The 26,107-nt window shown below is 39.3% G+C and overlaps 1 protein-coding gene across 5 annotated transcripts in view; it reads left to right on the top strand.

Annotated features, from left to right (window-relative positions):
• The window catches only part of LOC133044015 (uncharacterized), a 247,629-nt gene that overhangs the window by 34,852 nt on the left and 186,670 nt on the right, over nt 1-26,107 (top strand). For 3 of the 5 annotated variants that reach the window (XR_009689812.1, XR_009689815.1, XM_061125579.1), the window contains one exon: nt 1,395-1,432. The gene's annotated coding sequence lies outside the window, so the exon portion shown is untranslated. Of the gene's footprint in view, nt 1-1,394; nt 1,433-3,826; nt 9,005-26,107 lie in introns of those variants that run through there. The other 2 variants (XR_009689818.1, XR_009689813.1) reach the window with 2 other exon arrangements.

The raw sequence follows: 26,107 nt of genomic DNA, 5'->3' as shown, positions 1-26,107 counted from the left end.
TTTTTAATTGAAATATAGCTGATAGTTTAGTCTTTTTTCAATTTCATCCACCCTACATTTACTACCAAATGTATAAATTGTATGTATATGTGGGGCTTCCATGGTGGCTCAGATGGTAAAGAGTCTGCCTGCAATACAGGAGACCCGAGTTCAATCCCTGGGTCGGGAAGATCCCCTGGAGAAGAGCATGGTATCTCCAGTATTCTTACCTGGAGAATCCCCATGGACAGAGGAGCTTGGCAGGCTACAGTCTATGGGGTCACAAAGAGTCAGACACGATTGACCGACTAAGCATACAGCACATCCTTTTAAATGTAGCCATTCTAGTAGAAGTATAGTTATATTTCACTGTGGTTTTAATTTTCATTTTCCTGATGACTAATGATGTTGAATATTTCTTCTGTGTTTGTATGTCATTTATGTTTTTCTTTGTGAAATACCTGTTAAAATCTTTGTGGTTTCTTTTTTTTTTTCTTCAGATTTTTGTCTTCTAATTATTGAGCTATGTCTTATCATGTGTGTGTGCTCATTCCTGTCCAACTCTTTGCAATCCCATGGGCTATAACCCTCCAGGAGCCTCTGTCCATGGAATTTTCCAAGAATACTAAAGTGGATTGCCGTTTTCTCCTCCAGGGGAATCTTCCTGACTCAGGGATCAAACCTGCTTCTCCTCTATCTCCTGCATTGGCAGGTGGATTCTTTATGCAATGAGCCATCCCGGAAACCAATTATTCCAGCACTATATGTTGAAAAGACCATCCTTTGCCCCTTGAATTACTCTAGCTCCTTTATTGAAATTCTTGCTCTCTCTTCTATTCCATTGATCTATACATTAATCCTAATGCTAGTACTACACTGTTTTGATTAGTAAAGTTTCAATGGTAAACCATGATATCGACTGGTATAGGCTTTTAATTTTTTTCTTTTCATCAAAGATCACCTTTTGATCATGAATCACCTTGGCTATTCTATGTATGTAGAATTCTCATGTGGATTTAAGAATAACTTTGTCAAATTCTTCAAAAAAAAAAACCCAATGGGTTTTTGACTAGAATAGAATTGACACCATAGGCCAGGGAAAAAGTTGAAATCTTAATAGTAAAATCTCTTCTAAAAAGCTCAATATCTGTCATGTATTTGAATCTTCTTTAATTAACTCCAGCAATGTTTTATAGTTTTTAGTTAATAAAATTTGAACACAATTTGCTAAATATGTCCTTGAGTATTTCATATTTTTATGCTATTTAACTGGTATTGATTTTTAAATGTCATCTTTTAGTTATGCCTTGATAACATATAGAAACAAAATTGATTTTGTATAATTGCTTTGAATATGAAATCTTGCTAAATTCACTTATACATTTTTCCTGTTTTTTTTTTTTTTTTTTTGGTAGCATGCATAGCATTTTCTTCATAAACATGCCTTAAGCAGGTAAGTTCAGTTTCATTCTTCTATTCCAATTTATATGGATTTTTTGGGGGGGAGTGTGGTTATTCTTCTGGCTAGGTCTTCCAGTGCAATGTAGGAAAAAAGTGGAGGTGGGGGGACATATTTGGCTCTTCCCAAAGTAGGGAGAAAATATTCAGCATTTCATTATAAAGTACAGTGCTAGTTGTGGGTTTCTCATAGATACTCTTTGTCATATTGACAATCTTCTATCCTATTGCTTGCCTACTAAGAGTTTTCTGTCAGGAACTGATGTTGAATTTTGTCAAATCTTTTTCTTATTTATGCTGATAATTTTGGAGAAGGCAATGGCAACCCACTGCAGTACTCTTGCCTGGAAAATCCCATGGACGGAGGAGCCTGGTGAGCTACAGTCCATGGGGTTGCCAAGAGTCGGACACGACTGAGTGACTTCACTTTCACTTTTCACTTTCATGCATTGGAGAAGGAAATGGCAACCCACTCCAGTGTTCTTGCCTTGAGAATCCCAGGGATGGGGGAGCCTGGTGGGCTGCCGTCTATGGGGTCGCACAGAGTCAGACACGACTGACTCGACTTAGCAGCAGCAGCAGTAGCAGCATACTGGTAATTATATCATTTTTTGCTTTAAAACAAAAGTAGTTGTTAGCAGGTGTATTACACTGACTCCTGTTCAAATGTGGAGGCAACACTGCATTAGTGAGAGAAAACCCACTTGCTCATGTTGTATTTTTTCTTCAGTTATTGTTGGATTATATTTGTTAAAGTATAAGTTTATTTTCTAAACTTTAAGTTATAAGTGTATCCATTTTATCTTGCCTTATTGCTTGCATTGTTTCTGACAATGCTATTAGTCTTGTTTTTGTTCCCCTGTACACAATGTGCCACTTTTTTCTGGCTGCTTTTAATATTTGATCTTTTACAATGGTTTTGAGATATTTGTTCAAAGAGTTGGACATGACTGAGCGACTGAACTGACTGACTGACTGAGATATTTGATTAATATGCACCCTGGTGTAGTTTGCTTCATGCTTCTTGTCTTCAGGTTTATTGAGCTTCTTTGAACTATGGATTGAAAGTTTTCAACAAATTTAGAAAATTATATTTTCAAACATTTTTGAAAATGTTTTTCATACAAATATGATGTTTTTTGCTGCAATGCAGGGGGTCCCAGTTCGATTCCTGGGTTGGAAAGATCCACTGGAGAAGGGACAGGCTACCTACTCCAGTATTCTTGGGCTTCCCTTGTGACTCAGCTGGTAAAGAATCTGTCTGCAATGTGGGAGACCTGGGTTTGATTCCTGGGTTGGGAAGATCCCCTGGAGAAGGGAAAGGATACCCACTCCAGTTTTCTGGCCCAGAGAGTTCCATGGACTATACAGCAAAGAGTCAGACATGAATGAGAGACTTTCCCTTCACTTCATGATGTTTTTCATATAATATAAATGCTATATTTTCAAACATTTTTCTATTTTTTCTTCTCTCTCCTCTCCTGCCTCAACTTCAAATACATGTAGATTAGGTAGCTTGAAGTGGTCCCACAACTCAGTGATGTTTTGTTCACTACTTTTACATTTGAAATACTCATATTTATTGGCATTTTACCCACACAATGGCACTGAGAGGTAAATACTATGCTGTTCATTTTGTAAAGGAGGAAACCAAGACTAAAAGGTTGACTTCCTTGATGTTTGTTATTTAGCAAATAGTTTTAAGCATCAGTGATTAGCTGAACACTGGGGATCCAGTGTTATATATTGAACACAAATAAATATGACATAGTGCCTGATTTTGTTTTCTACTCAGTATATACAAATCAGAATCATTATAATAAATGTCCTCATACCCATCACTCTGCATCAATAATGATTAATTTATAACAGATTTATTTCACCCATGTAAAGGGGGCAGCAGAGAATGAGATGGTTAGATAGTATCACCAACTCAAAGGACATGAGGCTGAGCAAACTCTGGGAGAATAGTGAAGGACAGAGGAGCCTGGCATGCTGTAGTCCATAGCGTTTCAAGGTGTCAGACATGACTTAGCAACTGAACAAGAAAGTCATCCTATCCCCTCCTCTCAGCTTTTATATAGTGCTTTTTAACATTTCATTTTGAAATAATTATCAATTCACATGAAACCTCAAATATAGTAGAGAGAGGACTGAGGTATCTTTCACCCAGTTTTTCGTGGTTATATCTTACATAATCAAAGTACAATATCAAAACCATTGACACTGACACAACATGTGTATAGCGTTTTGTTTGTTTGCTATAATTGCATGTTGGATTCATTTAACCACCATTGCAAAGAAAATACAAATCATTTTATTCCATGAATATCTTATTTACATTGCTTCTTCAGAGTCATACTTACCGTCTTCTTAACTTTTGTCCCAGATGATCAAGACCAAAATCAGACTGATTATATTCTTTGCAGCCAAAGAAGGAGAAGCTCTATACAGTCAGCAAAAACAAGATCAGGAGCTGACTGTGGCTCAGATCATGAACTCCTTATTGCCAAATTCAGACTTAAATTGAAGTAAGTAGGGAAAACCACTAGACCATTCAGGTATGACCTATTCAAATCCCTTATGATTATACAGTGGAAGTGAAGAATAGATTCAAGGGATTAGATCTGATAGACAGAGTGCCTGAGGAACTATGGAGGGAGGTTTGTGACATTGTACAGGAGGCAGTGATCAAGACCATCCCCAAGAAAAAGAAATGCAAAAAGGCAAAATGGTTGTCCGAGAAGGACTTACAAATAGCTGAGAAAAGAAGGGAAGCTAAAAGCAAAGGAGAAAAGGAAGGATATACCCATCTGAATGCAGAGTTCCAAAGAATATTGAGGAGAGATAAGAAAGCATTCCACATTGATCAATGTAAAGAAATAGAGGAAAACAATACAATGGGAAGGACTAGAGATCTTTTCCCTGGAGGAGGGCATGGCAACCCACTCCAGTATTCTTGCCTGGAGAAAACTATGGATAGAGAGGCCTGGAGGGCTATGGTCCATGGGGTCGCAAAGAGTGGGACATGACTGAGCAACTTTGCATGCACACAGAGACCTCTTCAAGAAAAGCACAGATACCAAGGGAACATTTCATGCAAAGATGGGCACAATAAAGGACAGGAATGGTATGGACCTAAAGGAAGCAGAAGATATTAAGAAGAGGTGGCAAGAATACACAGTAGAACTATACAAAAAAGACCTTAATGACCCAGATAACCACGATGGTATAATCAGTCACCTAGCCAGACATCCTGGAATGCGAAGTCAAGTAGCCTTTAGGAAGCATCATTACAAACAAAGCTAGTGGAGGTGATGGAATTCCAGTTGAGCTATTTCAAATCCTAAAAGATGATGCTATGAAAGTGCTACACTCAATATGCCAGAAAATTTGGATGACTCAGCAGTGGCCACAGGACTGGAAAAGGTCAGTTTTCATTTCAGTCCCAAAGAAAGACAATGCCAAAGAATATTCAAACTACTGCACAATTGCACTCATCTTACACGCTAACAAAGAAATGCTCAAAATTCTCCAAGCCAGGCTTCAACATTACATGAACTACGAACTTCCAGTGTTCAAGCTGGATTTAGAAAAGGCAGAGGAACCAGAGATCTAATTGCCAACATCTGTTGGATCATTGAAAAAGGAAGAAAATTCCAGAAAATATCTACTTTTGCTTTATTGACTATGCCAAAGCCTCTGACTGTGTGGATCACAACAAACTGTGGAAAATTCTTCAAGAGATGGGAATACCAGATCACCTGACTTGCCTCCTGAGAAATCTGTATGCAGGTCAAGAAGAAACAGACCCAGACATGGAAAAACAGGCTGGTTCCAAATTGGGAAAGGAATACGTCAAGGCTGTATATTGTCACCCTGCTTTTTTAACGTGCATGCAGAGTACATCATGAGAAATGCCGGACTGGATGAGGCACAAGGTGGAATCAAGCTTGTCGGGAGAAATACCAATAATCTCAGATATGCAGATGACACCACCCTATGGCACAAAGCGAATAACTAAAAAGCCTCTTAATGAAAGTGAAAGAAGAGAGTTAAAAAGCTGGCTTGAAACTCAACATTCAAAAAACAAAGATCGTGTCATCAGGTCCCATCACTTCACGGCAAAGAGATAGGGAAACAATAGAAACCATGAAAGACTTTTTTTGGGGGGGCTACAAAAATCACTGCAGATGGTGACTGCAGCCATGAAATTGAGACACTTTCTCCTTGGAAGAAAAGCTATGACAACCTGGACAGCATATTAAAAAGCAGAGACATTACTTTGCAGACAAAGGTCTGTCTAGTCAAGCTATGGGTTTTCCAGTAGTCATGCATGGATGTGAGATTGGACGATAAAGAAAGTTGAGTGACAAAGAATTGATGTTTTTCAACTGTGGTGTTGGAGAAGACTCATGAGAGTTCCTTGGAAAACAAAGAGATCAAACCAGTCAATCCTGAAGGAAATCAGTCCTGAATATTCTTTGGAAGGATTGATGCTGAAGCAGAAACTCCAATACTTTGGCCACCTGATGGGAAGAACTGACTCATTTGAAAGACCCTGATGCTGGGAAAGATTGAATATAGGTGGAGAAGAGGACGACAGAACAGAGGATGAGATGGTTGGATGGTATCACCGACTCAGAGAACATGAATTTGAGTAAGCTCCAGGAGTTGGTGATGGACAGGGAAGCCTGGTGTGCTGCAGTCCATGGGGTCACAAAGAGTCAGACATGACTGAGCTACTGAACTGAACTGAACTTTCATTCCTAACCCCTCGAAACCTCTGATTTAACTATCATCCTTTTTACATATCATTTCAAGAGAGTTGTCAGGGACTGGAATGCAAAACTAGGAAGTCAGGAAACACCTGGAGTAACAGGCAAATTTGGCCTTGGAGTACAGAATGAAGCAGGGCAAACACTAATAGAGTTTTGCAAAGAGAACATACTGGTCATAGCAAACATTTTCTTCCAACAACACAAGAGAAGACTCTACACATGGACATCATCAGATGGCCAACACAGAAATCAGATTGATTATATTCTTTGCAGCCAAAGATGGCAAAGCTCTATACAGTCAGCAAAAACAAGATCGGGAGCTGACTGTGGCTCAGATCATGAACTCCTTAATGCCAAAATCTGACTTAAATTGAAGAAAGTAGGGAAAACCAGTAGACGATTCAGGTATGACCTAAATCAAATCCCTTATGATTATACAATGGAAGTGAGAAATAGATTTAAGGGACTAGTTCTGATAGAGTGCCTGATGAACTATGGACAGTGGTTCGTGACATTGTACAGGAGATAGGGATCAAAATCATCCCCAGGAAAAAGGAAAAAAAAAAAAAAAGCTGTCTGAGGAGGCCTTACAAATAGCTGTGAAAAGAAGAGAAGTTGAAAAGCAAAGGAGAAAAGGAAAGTTACACCCATTTGAACGCCAAAGAGAGGCAAGGAGAGATAAGAAAGCCTTTCTCAGTGATCAACACAAGGAAATAGAGGAAAACAATAGAATGGGAAAGACTAGAGATCTCTAAAGCCCATGCAAAGATGGGCTCAATAAAGGACAGAAATGATATGGACCTGACAGAAGCAGAAGATATTAAGAAGAGGTTGCAAGAATACACAGAAGAACTGTACACAAAAATCTTCACGACCCAGTTAATCACGATGGTGTGATCACTACCTAGAGCCAGACATCCTGGAATGTGAAGTCTAGTGGGCATTAGGAAGCATCACTGCAAACAAAGATAGTGGAGGTGATGGAATTCCAGTTGAGCTATTTCAAATCCTAAAAGATGGTGCTGTGAAAGTGCTGCACTCAATATGTCATCAAATTTGGATGACTCAGCAGTGGCCACAGGACTGGAAAAGGTCAGTTTTCATTCCAATCCCAAAGAAAGGCAATGCCAAAGAATGCTCAAACTACCGCACAATTGCACTCATCTCACACGCTAGTAAAGTAATGCTCAAAATTCTCCAAGTCAGGCTTCAGCAATACGTGAACTTCCAGATGTTCAAGCTGGTTTTAGAAATAGCAGAGGAACCAGAGATCAAATTGCCAACATCTGCTGGGTCAGTGAAAAAGCAAGAGAGTTCCAGAAAAACATCTATTTCTGCTTTATTGACTGTGCCAAAGATCTGACCATGTGGATCACAATAAACTGTGGAAAATTCTCCAAGAGATGGGAATACCAGACCACCTGACCCTCTTGAGAAACCTGTATGCAGGTCAAGAAGCAATAGTTAGAACTGGACATGAAACAACAGACTGGTTCCAAATAGGAAAAGGAGTATGTCAAGGCTGTATATTGTCACCCTGCTTATTTAACTTATATGCAGAGTACATCATGAGAAACGCTGGGCTGGAAGAAGCACAAGCTGGAATCAAGATTACTGGGAGAAATATCAATCACCTCAGATATGCAGATGATACCACCCTTATGGCAGAAGGTGAAGAGGAACTAAAAAGCCTCTTGATAAAAGTGAAAGAGGAGAGTGAAGAAGTTGGCTTAAAGCTCAACGTTCAGAAAACTAAGATCATGGCATCTGGTCACATCACTTCATGGCAAATAGATGGGGAAACAGTGGAAACAGTGAGATACTTTATTTTTTTGGACTCCAAAGTCACTGCAGATGGTGATTGCAGCCATGAAATTAAAAAACACTTACTCCTTGGAAGGAAAGTTATGACCAACCTAGACAGCATATTAAAAAGCAGAGACGTTACTTTGCCAACCAAGGTCCGTCTGATCAAGGCTATGGTTTTTCCAGTGGTCATGTATGGATGTGAGATTGGACTATAAAGATAGCTGGGTGCCGAAAAATTGATGCTTTTGAACTGTGGTGTTGGAGAAGTCTCTTGAGAGTCCCTTGGACTGCAAGGAAATCCAGCCAGTCCTTCCTAAAGGAGATCAGTCCTGGGTGTTCATTGGAAGGTCTAATGTTGAAGCTGAAACTCCAATACTTTGGCCACCTGATGGGAAGAACTGACTCGTTTGAAAGACCCTGATGCTAGGAAAGATTGAGGGCAGGAGGAGAAGGGGATGACAGAGGATGAGATGGTTGGATGGAATCACCGATTCAATGGACATGAGCTTGGGTAAACTCCAGGAGTTGGTGTTGGACAGGGAGGCCTGGTGTGCTGCAGCTCATGGGGTCACAAAGAGTCAGACAGGACTGAGTGACTGAACTGAACTGAACTCAAGAGAGTTATATAGCTGGGGTCATATAGTATGTGCCTTTTTGAGACTGACTTTTACCGTTAGGTATAACGTCTTTGAGATCAATCCAAGTTGTTGCATGGATCAAGAGATTGTTTCTTTTTACTGCTGAGCACTATTCCACAGTATGGATATACTGTAATTTGTTTAGCCAGTCACCTATTGCAGGACATTTTGGTTATTTCTAGTTTTTGACTACTGCAAATACAATTGCTATCGACAACTGTATACAGGTTTCTATGTGAACCTAAGTTTTCATTTCTCAGGTAAAATTCTCAGTAATGTGAATGCTGAGCCAAATCATTAGCATAAGTTTAGTTTTTATATCAATGTATGACAAAACCCACTGAAATGTTGTGAAGTAATTAGCCTCCAACTAATAAAAAAATAAATAAATAAATAAATAAATAAAAATAAATGGAAACTGCCACACCAGTTTCCAAGTGATTGTAACATTTGGTATTACTGTTAGCAATGTATGAGAGATTAGGTTTCTCTGCATTTCCACAAGCACTTGCTATTGTCACCTTTTTCATAAATGTGTAATGGTATCTGATTGTGTTCTTTATTTGCATTACCATGATAATGGGCAGAGATATGGTGAACATTTTTGTGTGCTTATTTACCATCTCTTGATATATATCTTCTTTGGTGAAATGTCTCTTAATATATTTAGTACATGTTCTAATTGGACTGTTTGCTTTTTAATGCTGAGTTTGAGAGTTTTTTATACATTCTGGATGTGAGCGCTGTGTCAGATATATGGTTTGGAAATGTTTTATAGTTTGCTTTTTCATCTTTTTACCTGGTGACTATGGTTAATAATACTATGATGTATATGTGATAGTTAAGTGAATAAATCTTATAAGTTCTCATCATAAGGAAAAATTATAACTATGTGTTGTGGTGGACATTAATTGTGGTGCTCATTTGTAATACATACAAAGATCAAATCATTGTGTCATACACGTGAAACTAATATAATAGTAAGTGTCAATATTTCAATTAAAAAAAGAATAAAATTACAAAGTTCTGATTAAATATGGTGAATTGACCATAAACGCCAGTATTTTATGTTAAAATCATACTAAAATGACCATAAAGGGATTTCAAAAATGTTATAAACCAAGAAGGAAAACTTCCATAGGAGAAAGGTGATAAATATGTTTTAGAAGCTTGTATGTGTGTGCTTAGCCAATCAGTCATGTCAGACTCTTTGTGACTCCATGGACCATAGCCCACCAGGCACTTCTGTCCTTGGCGATTCTCCCAGCAAGAATACTAGAGTCGGTTGCCATCCTCTCCTCCAGGGGATCTTCCCAATCCAGGATCCAACCCAGGTCTCCTGCATTGCAGGTGGATTCTTTACCATCTGAGCCACTAGGGAAGCCCATGAATACTGGAGTGCATAACGTATTCCTTCTCCAGGGGAGGGTTTCCTGAATTACAGGCAAATTCTTTACCAGATGAGCTACCAGGGAAGCCTTTGTGAAGCTAAAAGTCAATTAAGTAAGTTATGACTGATCTAAAAGACCAGAAGCTTCATCCAGAAGGGTGGGAATCTCTGAAGCAAACTAGTTACAATACAGAAGCCCAGCAAAGCTCAGGAATAGGAAACACCAGCTACCTTGAAGTGGGGTAGGGGACAGCTGGGGCCTGCAAGTGGAGGGTTGTTTAAAAATCTGTATAAACAGTAATTCAAACTCTAGATCCACTCCCATGCTCCTCACAGTCAGGAAATCCACCCCCCACCCACACACACCCCTCCACATTCCCCAGCATATTAGATTTTATTTTCTAGAAAGGTTGGAAATGAGGGACACTATATATAGATGAAGACAAGAGCATCAGAAGAAATACTCAAGAGCAAAGTAAAAGGTCATATATATACATGGACTTCCTTGACTCATTTAGTTATGAATGAGTAGCTCTGGTAGCCAGTCTCATTCATTTCGGGTAGGATATTACAGGGATTTTTTCTTGGAAAACTGATTGGTCTTAAAAAAAAAAAAAAAAAAAATAGAATCTGCATATGTTAACTGTATTCAGCACTGCTTCACCAATGAAACAACCCAGACAGATCACATGGTGGTAAAGCCTAGAAGTAGAAAAGCCTACCTTCTTACACTGAACATTCAATCAGCAATTTAGCCTCTTTAAAGATAACTGGGCAGCCAATAATCACCAAACTGGAGAGAAAATCCTCTAACATGAAAGGCAGAGATTAAAATGAACAATGAAAACAACACAAAACAAAAAAATCTGAAGCGGATAGTGAAAGGAACAGGAGAAAACTTTTTGTAAAATCTTAATCAAAGAGAAATTGAACTGCATTATAAGAGCAGGAAGCAGTAAGAAAGATTTGGAAGAAAGAGCTCATCTTGAAAATTAAAAATTAAGGAGTAAAAATACACAATTCAAAGGAGAGGTAGGAAGATAAATTTGAAAGGAAATCTTAGAAAAAACAGTTAAGCTATAGGAAATAACAGTTAAACTGACTTTCTTTATAAATCTTATTTAACTATTTCACTTTTTAAACTATATAGGTAGTTTTCTGGCAATTGGGGGTTAATCAATTAATTCTGTAAGAAGTTACAGAATTTGTAACTTCTTAAGAAACTGGATTTTTTCCTAGAAGAGAAGAGAATGTGTAGCAGGCAGGAGATAGCTGACTAAGGGCTATCCACATGCAGAAATAAGAATTTTCTCTAGACTGCTCTGGTGAGGTTAGTTTCCAAGTAAGCACTGAGGCCTTTATTTGAGGCTCCATGCTATAAGAAACTAGATATATTGCAGATGAAAATGGGGCAGGAAATTCACAGGAAGATTTTTAATTGTGGTACAAAATGCCAATACAACATAGGACTGGCACACCTCCGAGCTGGGCTAAAAGACCACAGTTATAAAAGATTTTCAGCATCCAAGATTAGCAATTTTACATGATCTCAAAGTTGTCCATGGATACGTTTTAGTAGCTGAGGGATATTTAGTAACATGGAGGAAAAGCTGTTAAAATTCAAGCAACTTTTTTAGTGAGCCGTGAGACAAGATGCTGTGGAACACATCTTAAGAAATTGGTCCTGATTAAGAGCTGGTTCTTGCCAAACAACTGACAACAAAGCCTTGCTGAGAGGCCTTCCTTGATATGTGAATTACAAATATTGTCTAATCTCTTTCCCCCAAATCCACACTTATTCATTCAACAGACATTTATAAACCACCAGTAATTGTTAGATAACTGTGAGAAGAAACAGAACTTCAAAAAAAATGACCAGACATAGTCTTTGTGTTCGTGGAGTTTATAATCTAATTGGGAATTTGATAAGGGTGATAAGCAATTCCAATAAGCGTCAAGGTCATCACTTTTGGGTTTTTTTTTTTAATTTATTTTTTTTTTATTAGTTGGAGGCCATCACTTTTGAAGGAGATGTCAAAAGTAAGAGTGACTCAACCCACTCTGATAACTCAGAGAAGACTTCTTTGAGAAAGAGATATTTGAACTGATGGGTGGGTAATATTTAATTAAGCAAGTAGAAGAGTATTAACAGGGATAGAATAAGATAGTTACACAAGTAGTTGTAGAAGTCCCAGTTAGGGACTATAGATAGAGAAGGAAACCTAGGAAACTTTGGGTGGCCATGGTAAGTTAATGATAGCTCAAGAAAGCTATTGGAACATTATTCAATGAAACAGGCTTGCTACCTTATAAAACCATAAACAAAACCACAAGATATGCCCCAGGCCACTAGATGGAAGAAATGTTACCACCCTTCTACTAATACGATAATCCTAGTTTGACCTCCTAGGGTCAGACACTTTCCCGCCTAATATGAAGGAGGAGCTAGTAAAAGTGAACAGAAGGTGGTCTTCTCCCCACCCCACCCCCTTGTTTTCATTATAAATTGCAGCCCACCCAATCCTCAGGACAGAGCTTCCTTGCCTGCCCACTTGCATCTCTTATAAGCATCCTATATTAATAAATCTACTTCTTGCCTATCACTTTGCCTTTCGCTGAATTCCTCCTGCACCAAGACACAAAGACCCTGAACCTTAGTGAGTCCAGACACCGGGTGAGTGGCTCTAATTAAAAGATTCTGGGTTAGAGTCCCAAACTGGGTTTTGGCTGAGTTTGAGTCCCAGCCATGTGGGTTCAAGTCCCAAACAGGGTTTTGGCCAGGTATGAATCCTGGCCATGTGGGTTCGAGTCCCAAACTGGGTTTTGGCTGGTTGTGAGTCCCAGTCACATGCATTCAATCCCAATCTGAGGTCAATGGTTTCAGTATCAAAATATTTCAGGCAGAAAGAATAGCATGTGCAAATGTCTTGGGACAGAGCAGAACACAGTGCCTTCAAGGAAGTGAAGGGCAGTCTACAGAACAGCCTGTGGCAAGAATAAGAGGCATATTGTGGATTAGGGACTTTATCCCAAAGGTAATGAGAAGATTTGAAGAGTTTGAAGGAGAATCTGCTCAGTTTGGAATTCCTACAATATTCTGACACCTCTGTGATGATCAGATTGGAGGAGAAGAAAATAGATTGAAGGAAAGCAGCTGGGAACTTCTCTATCTTGTTAGCTTTCTGTTGAATTTTCCATTCCTTATGTTTGGTGCTTTATTGCTGTTGTTCAGTTGCTAAGCTGTATCCGACTCTTAGTAGCCCCACGGACTGCAGCACGCCAGGCTTCCCTGTCTTTCACTATCTCCCAGAGTCTGTTCAAACGCATGTCCACTGAGTGAACGATGTCACCCAACCATCTCATCCTCTGTTTCCCCTTTCTCCTCCTGCCCTCAGTCCTTCCCAGCATCAGCGTCTTTTCCAAAGGGTCAGCTCTTCACATCAGATGGCCAAAGTACTGGAGCTTCAGCTTCAGCATTAGTGCTTACAATGTATATTCAGGGTTGATTTCCTTAAAGATTGGCTGGTTTGATCTCCTTGCTGTCCAGGGGACTTTGGTGCTTTATTTTCCTCAATAAGAAATTAGGAATAAGGAATAGGAAATTTCTTTGATAGGCTTATAACATTCAAATGACTGTTTCTTTAGGGGTCAAGAAACTCAAATCAGGGAAGTCTGAATTCATACGTGGTATCCAACAAGTACTAGCTGAGACAGGCTGTGTGTCTGTCTGTGGTGAGGAGAGGTCAGCAAGGCTAGGGGCATGAGAACTGAGATCTCTTCAGAGTGTCCTTTATTTCTTTTATTTTCTGTCCTCCCACCCACCCTCAAGGTTTTCTCCCTTATGGCTCAGCTGGTAAAGAATCTGCCTGCAATGTGGGAGATCTGGGTTCCATCCCTGGGTTGGGAAGATCCCTTGGAGAAGGGAAAGGCTACCTACTCCAGTATTCTGGCCTGGAGAATTCCATGGATTGTATAGTCCATGGGGTCGCAAAGAGTCGGACACAACTGAGCCACTTTCACTTTCTTTCTTTTACCCACCCTCAGGCATCTTTTGCTTGAGGCATCGAATTTGTCTTGGCAGCCTCTTAGCTGTGATGTTTTCTGTAATACAATTAGTTATCACAGAGCACCGTAATTTCCTTCATGAACTGTCAACCTATCTCTTGTGTCATTTTACTATTTTAAGCTTAAAAATGAATATGTAAACTGGGGTCAAAAGGTCTATGTTTCGATAAGAAAATGGATTTGGAAAGATAAGGGCATGCCCTCTTTTCCCCTGATATAAACCTTTGCCTAATTTTAAGTGTAATACCAATCAAATGAGTTTGGGGAGAAAGAAAGATTGCAAGTAAGATCTGAAGTCTCTCTATCCAAAAACTCCATTTTTAAACTTTTGTTGCCAGGCTGAGCCACTTAGAATACACTGGAGAGAGGCTTATACAATTATATAAGCAGGAAACTTCATCTGTGTCGATTCTGTGGTATGCCTGACTATTTAATCGCTGTTCATTCATTCATTTACACAAGTAGTTGTGGAGCAGCGCTGCCAAAGGCATTATTTGAGACCTTTACTCTTGATGGTTTTCTTTCAGGTGAGTGGTATAAATCGGCAGTGATCACAGAAATAGGCAAGTCACAATTACAGGAGGTGAATGTGGTCCAGTAGCTCAAGGAGCACAAATAAGGGCCTTTAACTCAGACTTGGCACTTGTCTTGGAGGAGCACAGTGTCTGATGGAAGCGTTCCTCAGGATGGATGAATTCTACTGGGAGCAGCAGAGGAGAAGAATGTTCTAGAGCAGAGGAGAGAGCATGACACACAAGGCCAGGGAGAGAGCATGGCCCTGTGGGGCTAAGCACAGTTCTCTGTGTGAGATGATTGTGTACGTGGAGGGATCAGAGATAAGCAAGGGTCAGATCGTGACGTGAGCCACAGCGAGTAGTTTGGGTTCATCGTACTCTGCGTGCAGAAGAGAGCCATATAAAGTTTTAAACTGAAGACTATAATCATATTTGCATTTTGGACACACATCACTCTGACTGCAGGGCAAAATATGGACTGGAGGCAAGCAAATCAGTTAAGAAAACTAAAGTAATTCACGCAAAAGATAGTAGTATACCATATATTGGGGCCACGAGGATGAGGAGAACTAGATGAAATAAAGAACAATTTAGAAGTAGGTTAATAGGACTGGACGATTGATTTGGATATGCATAGCATGATCAGGTCGCAACTCTCTGCGACCCCATGGACTGTAGCCAGCCAGGCTCCTCTGTCCATGGAATTTTCCAGGCAAGAATACTGGAGTGGGTTGCCATTTCCTTCTCCAGGGAATCTTGACCCAGGGATTGAACAAATGTCACCTGCATTGGCAGGCAGATTCTTTCCCACTGTTCCACCTGATATGGGGGGATGCATAAAGGGGAGAAAAGAGTGAAAGAGCATGGTCAAGTTGCTGGTTGGGTTCCTATGTGTATAGAAGTGGGCATGTTCAGTGGCATCTAAATGACATTTTCAGTGCATCTAAAATGAGATTTCTAATAGAAAATTATGAAATCTAGAGTTCATTGATGATGGGTTGGTAGGTGGGAGGGGAGCATCCGATCATGAAAGACTCTTTCATGTATAAATGATATAATATCTCACCCATACAATCAAGGAAATATTTTGGCTCATGTTTTGGAAAAATCCAGAAATATTCTTAAGGTTTCAGACCCATTTGAATCTAGGACTGAATTAATGAATTAATTAATGAATTAATCAGGACTTAGTGTTTATCTGCTTTCCACAGTGATGGCCTCTTTTTCTGAAATTCAACTACACTCTGCTTAACATCATTCTCACCACCAGAAATCACGGTAGAAAGAATGTAATTTTTCCTTGATGGCTTCAGCAGAAGTTCTAGGAAAGAAACTCCTTGGCTCTCTTTCACCTAATTTGGGTCATGTAGAATCCCTAATTCAACCTCTGTGACCAGATTGAGTGAATAAAAATGTCCACTGCAGTCATGTAGTCCACACGTTATAAAATGGACATAGAAGAAACCAGAAAAAATGTCCAGGAAGGTGATAGGAAATTATGGTGCTGAAGAAACCAACAGAAGAGTATATTCCAGAAAGAGGAAATGGTCAGCTGTGACAAATGATGGTACTAAGTAAGAGGAAATGTAGAATCAAATGACTATTTGATTTAGCAACAAAATGATTTATGGCATTGGCAAAGAAATTTCTATGTGTAGTGGGTCAGAAGAGAGACTGGAGAGCCGCAAATTAAAAACTGGTAAACTGGGAAGAGGCTGGGAGTATAAACAACTCTTTTGACTGTGAAGTGAGCACCAGCATGGCAGTCAAATTCACAATCACTGCTACATTATTCTGCAGGCAAGTAAGCTTGACCACTAATGGAGTCAGATATAAGTGGTGTGAGACAGCCACCACCTCTAGCCACCCCTCCTGGCACTGTCTCTGCATTCTTGTGACACAAGCCTGCTGTCTCTTTGGGAGGCAGATGAGACTGACCTGCGCCATTCCTAACAATAACATCCACAGAAGAGGGAGTCTAGACCAAAGCGGTGACGTCAATGTCTAAGGCAGCAGGTCAGAAGGAATGTGAGACAGAGTTTAAGACTGAAAGAATGAAAAGAATATACAACAAAGTAATGACTTACAAGGATTTTAATGACGCGCCTCCACTTCTAAATCGAGGAGCATCCACCATTAAATTTTTATAAACTGTGTTTGGGTCTGTTTCTAGATGTCCTTGTGTGTGTCAGAATGCTACAGTAGCTAATTAAATGGGCTTTGAGATTACAGAGATTAGGAACTGGCTCTAACACTACTTTTGATTCTCGGAAAAATTTGCAAAGTTCTCTATGCCTCAACTTTCTCGTAGGTTAAAGGTGGCCAATAAAATAATGCCCATTACAAAAGCATGCTCTGAAGATTGCTACATAATGTAAGGTAAACATATATCACAATACCAACTACATACAAAGTATTAAACTGATATTTACTTCTGCTATTGTTATCATAGCTTTTTAAAATTTAACCCCTCTTCAACTGTTCATTAACCAGCTAGTCTATTAAATGATACATTTTGTTCAACAGTAAATGATGAGGGGGGAGGTTAAAAAAATAGTAAATTTTTTTTCTCAATTTATGACATGCAAGCTAAATCTTTATACTTATATGCCAATATAAAACAACAATAAGAAAATGCAAATGAGAAAAAAAGAAGAAAAATTCAGATGGCTGTTTTACTCTGTCTAATCATATAGTATTGTTTTTATTAACTTCAAATTCAGTTTCCACAAGTAGCCATAGCATTAATTAAGTGTTCACTCATTTTTAGCACTTTTACTAAGTAAATCCATGGCATTCTTATTTCAGATTCCAGTAAACCCAGATTTGCACTAGAGTCTGGTCTCAGTTTAATAAATGATGCTAAAGCATCTTATTTTAATCATAAAATGGCAACCAAAATATTTACCAGCATTTTAGTAACAGCAAGGTTCTTTTGCCTACTCATACGGTAATTTTTTTTCTCCATATTTGCATTAAAAATTGTTTATAATACTAAGCTATGGTTCCAACTACTAATGATGGAGTCATACCACAGTAGCATCTCATGCGGGAATTAATTCAATCCAACACAATTTTTTCTCCAGTCTTAGACTAGAATTCTGTTTTCTTTGGTAAATCACCAGATGGCAGCTGGCTTGCATGTAAGGCATTTAGAGACCATGTTGCAGGAAAAAAAAACTATTTACTGTGTGTTTAAAAATGAGAATTACACTTACTGCAGTAAGATGCTCACACTTAGGTTGTTGGGAACTGAGGACAGCAGATTAGTGTATTCCATTTCATGCTCACTCAGAGCCAAAAATTTACCCTGTGGACAGAGGACAAAATCAACTGATCTCTCTCTCTCTCTGTCTTCCACACACATAAATTGAATTTAACTTACATAAATATATGCTACTGCACTGTAATGTTTACCAGTGAATGAGATTTTTTAACATCCATGAACAAATTTCTTTCACAAACATCTATGAGGGTTAGACTTAATATTACTAATAGCTTTACAAAATATTTTAAGCCAAAGGAAAAAAAAAAACACAAAGAATTTGGCAGAGATGTTGCCAAAATTATGACTTCTGTTAGGACCATAAAAATGATCACAAAAGATAAGTTATAAGCCAAAATATCCAGACCAGTTATTTGCGAGGTTAACCATTACAGCTGTGTTGCACAACCAAAATCTGGAAACATCTACCTCTTTCCAATTATGGGAGTGGGAGAGCATGCGAAAGGGTATGACAAAGCTGTGTAACCATATTGAAAGCACTAATTGGTGCTATATATACTGAAATTATGGAGAAGGAAATGGCAACCCACTCCAGTATACTTGCCTGGAAAATTCCGTGGACAGAGGCGCCCGCCAGGTACAGTCTATGGGGTCACAAAGAGTTGGACACGACTGAGCATGCACACACATGCACGATGAAATAAACTATCTTGGCTCCTGAGATAGAAGTATTTTCAGAGTAAACACGACAGCAGAATTCCCCTACCAATACAACTTCAAAAGGTATCCTAACATATCCTTCACATAGTAAACCAGTAATTTCTATTTTTTTTTTTTTTTTTTTTGGCTAGGGTCAATTTTACTTAACCTATATAGACAATTGGCAGATGAATAAGTGGTATATGGGTGTCTTCAAATTAATACTTAAAACTTAAAAATGAGTATATTTTGCCTTCCTGAGGATGGATTCGTTATACGGTCATAAATGAATAGATTCACTGATCTCCACATAAAAAACAAAAAACAAAAATGGAGCATGTATTTCAGGCAAAATGGAGAAATACATTCTCCTTTCCCCTCCTACATCTATACTGACTTTTGTTATCTTCATAGGTTTGTTATTTATTTTTTTGTTGTTATTTTATATATTGAACACACTGTGGTAAACGTTTGAGGAAAATGTGTAGACTAAGATTCAAAACAAAGGAGGAGGCAATGAAGTTAGGAAAAAGAAACAGAAGGGAGGAAGGATGGAAGGGAGAGGAAAAAGGAAAAGAGGGAGGAAGGAACATAAAGCACACTCATGGACTTGTGAAAGTGGTAACAAACTGGTAGTGTATTAAAGTCATACGGTTGTATTTTTTAAAAATGTAAAAAGCATGACAAATGAAGTCTGACATAATTCAGTTCAATTCAGTCCAGTCGCTCAGTCATGTCCGACTCTTTGTGACCCCATGGACTGCAGCATGTCAGGCTTCCCTGTCCATCACCAACTCCCAGAGCTTGCTCAAACTCATGTCCATTGAGTTGGTGATGCCATCCAAGCATCTCATCCTCTGTTGTCCCCTTCTCCTCCTGCCCTCAATCTTTCCCAGCATCAGAGTCTTTTCCAATGAGTCTGCTCTTCTCATCAGGTGGCCAAAGTATTGGAGATTCAGCTTCAACATCAGTCCTTCCAATGAACACCCAGGACTGATCTCCTTTAGGATGGACTGGTTGGATCTCTTTGCAGTCCAAGGGACTCTCAAGAGTCTTCTCCAACACTACAGTTCAAAAGCATCAATTCTCCGGCGCTCAGCTTTCTTTATAGTCCAACTCTCACATCCATACATGACTACTGGAAAAACTATAGACTTGACTAGATGGACCTTTGTTGGCAAAGTAATGTCTCTGCTTTTTAATATGCTGTCTAGGTTGGTCAGAACTTTCCTTCCAAGGAGTAAGTGTCTTTTAATTTCATGGCTACAGTCACCATCTGCAGTGATTTTGGAGTCCAAAAAAATAAAGTTTCTCACTGTTTCCATTGTTTCCCCATCTATTTGCCATGAAGTGATGAACCGGATTCCATGATCTTTGTTTTTTTGAATGTTGAGTTTTAAGCCAACTTTTTCACTCTCCTCTTTCACTTTCATCAAGAGACTCTTCAGTTCCCTTTCGCTTTCTGCCATAAGGGTGGTGTCATCTGCATATCTGAGGGTATTGATATTTCTCCTGGCAATCTTGATTCCAGCTTGTGCTTCATTCAGCCCAGCATTTCGCATGATGTACTCTGCATGTAGGTTAAATAAGCAGGGTGACAATATATAGCCTTGACATATTCCTTTCCCAATTTGGAACCAGTCCATTGTTCCATGTCCATTTCTAACTGCTTCTTCTTGACCTGCATACAGATTCCTCAGGAGGCAGGTCAGGTGGTCTGGTATTCCCATCTCTTGAAGAATTTTCCAGTTTGTTGTGATCCACACAATCAAAGGCTTTGTCATAGTCAATAAAGCAGAAGTAGATGTTTTTATGGCACTCTCTTGCTTTTTTCATGATCCAATGCATGTTGGCAATTTGATCTCTGGTTTCTCTGCCTTTTCTAAATCCAGCTTGAACATCTGGAAATTCTCAGTTCACATATGGTTGAAGCCTGGCTTGGAGAATTTTGAGCATTACTTTGCTAGTGTGTGAGATGAGTGCAATTATGCAGTAGTTTAAGCAACAAATTTTGTCTCTGTGTTTAGAAACTAAAACACTTAATAAAGTAATTATCTTAGAACTTCAGAGTTAAGTTTTTTGCTTGTTTTTTTACTTTGTAAAATATATGCCTCACTTGCAGTAATATATGGAGTGTAATAAAAATCACTGTCAGATAGTGAACAGCTCTCAGTTCAGAGTGCTATTAGTAATTTAGGTAAATATTAAATATCAAGTACATAGACTACTCATGCATTTCCAGTTCTGATGTCAGGGCTGAATTACTAGGAATCAGATTTTAATTTGGCATTTTATAAATAAAGCACTAAAAAAGTCTTTTCACATAAATAGATGGTATAAAGAATCCTACTCCCAAGGGAGTTTTAAAATTATACATATCACTTAATCTTAATACATAAAAGGCATACTCTTTGGACTACATTATCCCCCAAAAGGGCTTCCCTGGTGGCTCAGATGGTAAAGAATCTGTCTGCAATGTGGGAGACCAGGGTTCGATCCCTGGGTCCCTTGAAAGATGGCACGGCAACCCACGCTAGTATTCTTTCCTGGAAAATCCCATGGACAGAGGAACCTGGTGGGCTACAGTCCGTGGGGTTGCACAGTCAGGCACACTAAGAGACTAAGCACACAGCACACACATCCCCCAAAAGGAAGGAAAGGAATAAAGGAAGAAAGAATGGAGGCAAAAGAGAAAGGAGGGAAGGAAGAAACAGAAGAAGGAAGGAGGGAGGCAGGGAGAGAGAAATTAAATTAGAATTATCTTTAAGAGTACATATCCCTAGGAACTGTACTGAAAATTCTAAAAAACCAAATAAAGTGCATTCTGTATGCCATCAGTGGGAATATTATAACTCTTACAGACCTTCAGATAAAGTTGTAATCAATAAGAAATAATTGAATATTTATTTGGATAGTGATTTATTTAAATACTCTCTGTGCACATATTCTCTCATTAGATTATTTTAAAAGATTTGAGTTAATATTATTTTAACCATCCTTCACACCAATTATATGGGTGAAATTGTGTTTCAGAAAGTGAACTCATCAAAGATTATATCAGTTTGGGGAGTGTGTTGGGGGGGTGGGTCTCAGATTATAAAGCTTTTTACCATGTATCACAATGATACCTCATTCCCCCACCCCCATCTTTGTTAGTTTTGTTTTTTTAAAACAATTTATTTATTTTAATTGGAAGCTAATTACTTTACAATATTGCAGTGGTTTTTGCCATACATAGACATGAACTGGCCATGGGTGTCCATGTATGCCCCCATCCTGAACCCCACTCCCTCCTCCCTCCTATCCCCATCCCTCTGGCTTGTCCCAGAGCACTGGCTTTGAGTGCCCTGCTTCAGGGATCGAACTTGCACTGGTCATCTATTTTACATATGGTAATATACATGTTTCAATGCTATTCTCTCAAATCATCCCACCCTTGCCTTCTCCCGCTGAGTACAAAAGTCTCTTCTTTACATCTGTGTCTCCTTTGCTGCTCTGCATGTAGGATCGAAGGAACCATCTTTCTAAATTCCATATATATGTGTTAATACACGGCATTTGTATCTCTTTCTGAGTTACTTCACTTTGTGTAATAGGCTTCAGGTTCATCCACCTCATTAGAACTGACTCAAACGTGTTCCTTTTTATAGCTGAGTAATATCCCACTGTGTTTATGTACCACAACTTTCTTATGCAGTCGTCTGCCAATGGACATCTAGGTTGCTTCCATTTCCTAGCTTTTGTAAACAGTGCTGCAATGAACATTTTGGGGTATATGTGTCTCTTTCAATTCTGATTTCCTTGGGCTGTATGCCCAGCAGTGGGATTGCTGGGTCATATGGCAGTTCTATTTCCAGTTTTTTAAGGATTTCCCACACTGTTCTCCATAGTGGCTGTACTAATTTGTATTCCCACCAACAGTGTAAGAGGGTTCCCTTTTCTCCACACCCTCTCCTGCATTTATTGTTTGTAGACTTTTGGATAGCAGCCATTCTGACCAGCGTGAGATGGTATCTCATTGTGGTTTTGATTTGCATCTCTCTGATAATGAGTGATGTTGAGCATCTTTTCATGTGTTTGTTAGCCATCTGTATGTCTTCTTTGGAGAAATGTCTGTGTAGTTCTTTGGCCCACTTTTTGATTGGGAGTTTATTTTTCTGGTATTGAGTGGCATGAGCTGCTTGTACATTTTGGAGATTAATTCTTGGTCAGTTGTTTTGTTTGCTATTATCTTCTCCCATTCTGAAGGCTGCCTTTTCACCTTACTTATAGTGAAAGCTCATTATTTTTTAAAAGTAAATCATCTCTTACAGGTAACAGCATTCTTCCTCAACTGGCTTAAAAGTAAATCATCTCTAAGATCGATTTTGGAGAAGGTAGGAAGTCTAGGTTTCTTAAGAACATGTCTGTTTTTCAAGCCACAGTTAATGGGTTGGCTGGAGGTAGGGAAGGCAGGAGAGAAGAGGCGGTTCTTAGCAGAGTACCTTTTTGTGTTGCTGTTTCTAGTGGCAATAAAGACAGCAGAAAGAAACCATGACAATAATAAAGAAGAGAAGCTATTTATTCCTGATTTTAAGTCCCATTCTACTTGGAGTCAGCAATTATTTTCTCCCTTTTTCCAAGTTCTTTCCTTAGCTTTCTCTCTTCCACTAGCTTCTTTCCATGGAAGAAGGGGGAGGCAAAGGAGAAGAAGGAAGAGATAGAATAGTACTCATTGGTGAGAGTGGACCAAGAATCCCAGGGTTTGCTTCACTCAGATTCGACTTGGCTTTCGGGGATCTGCCTGTCCTCAGGCCTACCTCATCTGCTCTGCTTCTCTCTACCAGGTCAGAGCTCCTTGCCCCACCTGGGCAGACTGGGATCTTCCCTGTGGTCTTGTGGGTTATAGCGATGCTCTGAAACGCTGTAAGTAGCTTCCTGGTCTGGATTTGAGAAAGGCGGTAGCAGCAGCACTTTAACCCCCCAGTTGCTTTGGGCTTTGCTGGTGACTCAGACAGTAAAGAGTCTGCCTGCAATGCGGGAGACCCTGGTTCAGTCCCTGGGTTGGGAAGATACCCTAGAGAAGGGAATGGCTACCCACTCCAGTACTCTTGCCTGCAGAATTCCATAGACAGAGGAGCCTGGCGGGCTACAGTGCATGGAGCCACAGAGTCAGACATGACTGAATGACCAACACTTCAACACTTGTGTTGTACTTACTGGTCTAACTTTATAGGACTGCTCATTTATTTCTGGCTGCTGGTTTAAAATTCAAAAGAAGAGTTGATTAGAAATTTCCAGATTCTAAAATTGCCTTTTTATTGCTGCTATTACTACTAAGACAGCAGGATATTTGGTACCCCAAAAAGAATAAGTTAATAAAATCTGGTTCCCTTAAAGACTCTAATACAATTATAAGAAGGCTAAAAAAAAAAAAAAAAAATGTTATTTCAATTTTCTCCTGTGACTGCAATAACCAAATGGGAAGAGTTCCAAGCCTCACTTTCAGGGACATATAAATCAAAGGCAGTAATAAAAAAGTGGATAATTTCGTAAGTTTTGCAGCTTGACAGTATTGCTTTAAAAACTGCAAATCTTTGACACATTATGGTTTAAGAATATGCTTTCACATGTCTAATTGCTAGCTGATAGAAAGACATGAATGTGCTTTGAATGCAGAGTTTCCATCTGTCTAGATGATTGCTTCAATGTGAATTTGCTAATAATGAATTTTATTTTTAAAAATCAACGTTTAAAATAAAGATATGAAAGTATCTTTCTTTTTTTTTTTTTTTTTTTTCCTGTAGGCTATAATATGGTTGTATTTTCAAAACACCTAATCCCAGATTCCTCAGCCCAGGTCGGTCTCCCTAGTCAGGCGCTCTCATAGCATCTTCTGCTCCTGGTTTGTAGCTGCTGTTGCAGGAGCAGTTAGGAAGTTACTGGTGTAATCGTGGTTGATAGACGCTATCCCTCCATAGGCTGTAGACTCTATGAACAGAGGGATCACATTTGTTTTGTTTGTCATATTTCTGTTGTCCAGCATAGAGCCCAGTACCTGACAAGTGGAGTGACTTCAACCAAAAACAATATATCATATATGCAGTGCAGATGTTGATATTATTAATAGAACCAGCTGGGTTTAAGCCAGACATTAAGAAATTTTCAAGTTTGGAGAACTTAATCCATTTAGGCTTACGCTATTGATAGGTAGGGATTTACTACTGCCATTTAACTGTTTTCTGACAGTTTTGTACATTCTTGTTCTTTGCTGCTTTTCTTGCTGTCTTCCTTTTTGAGTTGATGACTTTCTGTGGCTGTATGCTCTGATTTCTTTATCATAATTTTCTGTGTATCTACCACAAGGTTTTTTCTGTGATCACTCTGAAACTTACATAAAATATCTCACAACATCCTATTTTAAACTGACAATAACTTTAGGAGCACTCAGAAACTTTTACTTCTCCTCACTCCCGTGCATGCACACGTGCTAAATTGCTTCAGTCACGTCTGACTCTCTGTGACCCTGTGGACTATAGCCCGTCAGGCTCTTCTGTCCATAGGATTCTCCAGGCAAGAATACTGGGGCAGGTTGCCGTTTCCTTCTCCAGGGGATCTTCCCAACCCAGGAATCAAACTCTCATCTCTTATGTCTTCTGTATTGGCAGGCAGGGTTTTACCACTAGCTCCACCTGGGAAGCCCCCCTCCTCATGCTCACCCCTCACATTTTAGGTTATTGATGTTATAATCTACACCTTTTTATATTTGTATCCAATAATACATTATTGTAGTGATGGATATTTTAACACATCTTTTATAACTTTTAAACTAGAACTGTGATTTACAAGCCACTATTACAATATTAGAAAATCTGACTTTATATATTTATCTTTAGTGAAGAATTTTACACCAAAGAATTCATTTTTTTTCCAATTTTATCTATTTATTTATTATTTATTTTCAGCTGTGCTGGGTCTTCATTGCTGTGTGGGCCTTTCTCTAGTTGCTGTGAGCACAAGTTACTCTATTCACAGGACACAGGCCTCTCTTGTGGAGCACGGGCTCTCGGGCACGTGGACTCAGTAGTTGCAATTCCTAGGTTCTAGAGTATAGGCTCTATAGTTGTGGTGCAGAGTCTGACACAACTGAGCATGCATACACACACACACACACACACACGGGCTTAGTTCCACTGGCACGTGGAATGTTTCCAGATCAGGGATCAAACCTAGGTTTCCTGCATTACAGGTGGATTATTTAACACTGAGCCTCCAAAGAAGCTCTACACTCACATTTTTATGATGCTAGTTAGAATCCTTTGCTTCAGCTGGCTGTTGGGGTCTCTAGTCAGATATGGCTACTCCCCTTGCTCTGAGGTCACAGAGGAGGTGCCATGACTGGGCTCCTCAGCCAGACAGAGTGGCTGTCCAGACACTGGAGCTGGGTGGAACTGCAGGTTATGCTCCATGGTTAGACGGGGTCACTGGCTGGACTACTTGCCTCAACAAGGCTGCAGACTGTGTCCATCAAATAAGAAGGCCACATGCTGGGCTCTGCTGCTGGGTGG

This window comes from Dama dama, chromosome 3 (genome assembly GCF_033118175.1).
Source record: "Dama dama isolate Ldn47 chromosome 3, ASM3311817v1, whole genome shotgun sequence".
Classification (NCBI taxonomy): Eukaryota; Metazoa; Chordata; class Mammalia; order Artiodactyla; family Cervidae; genus Dama; species Dama dama.
This window is presented reverse-complemented; position numbering and strand designations above follow the sequence as displayed.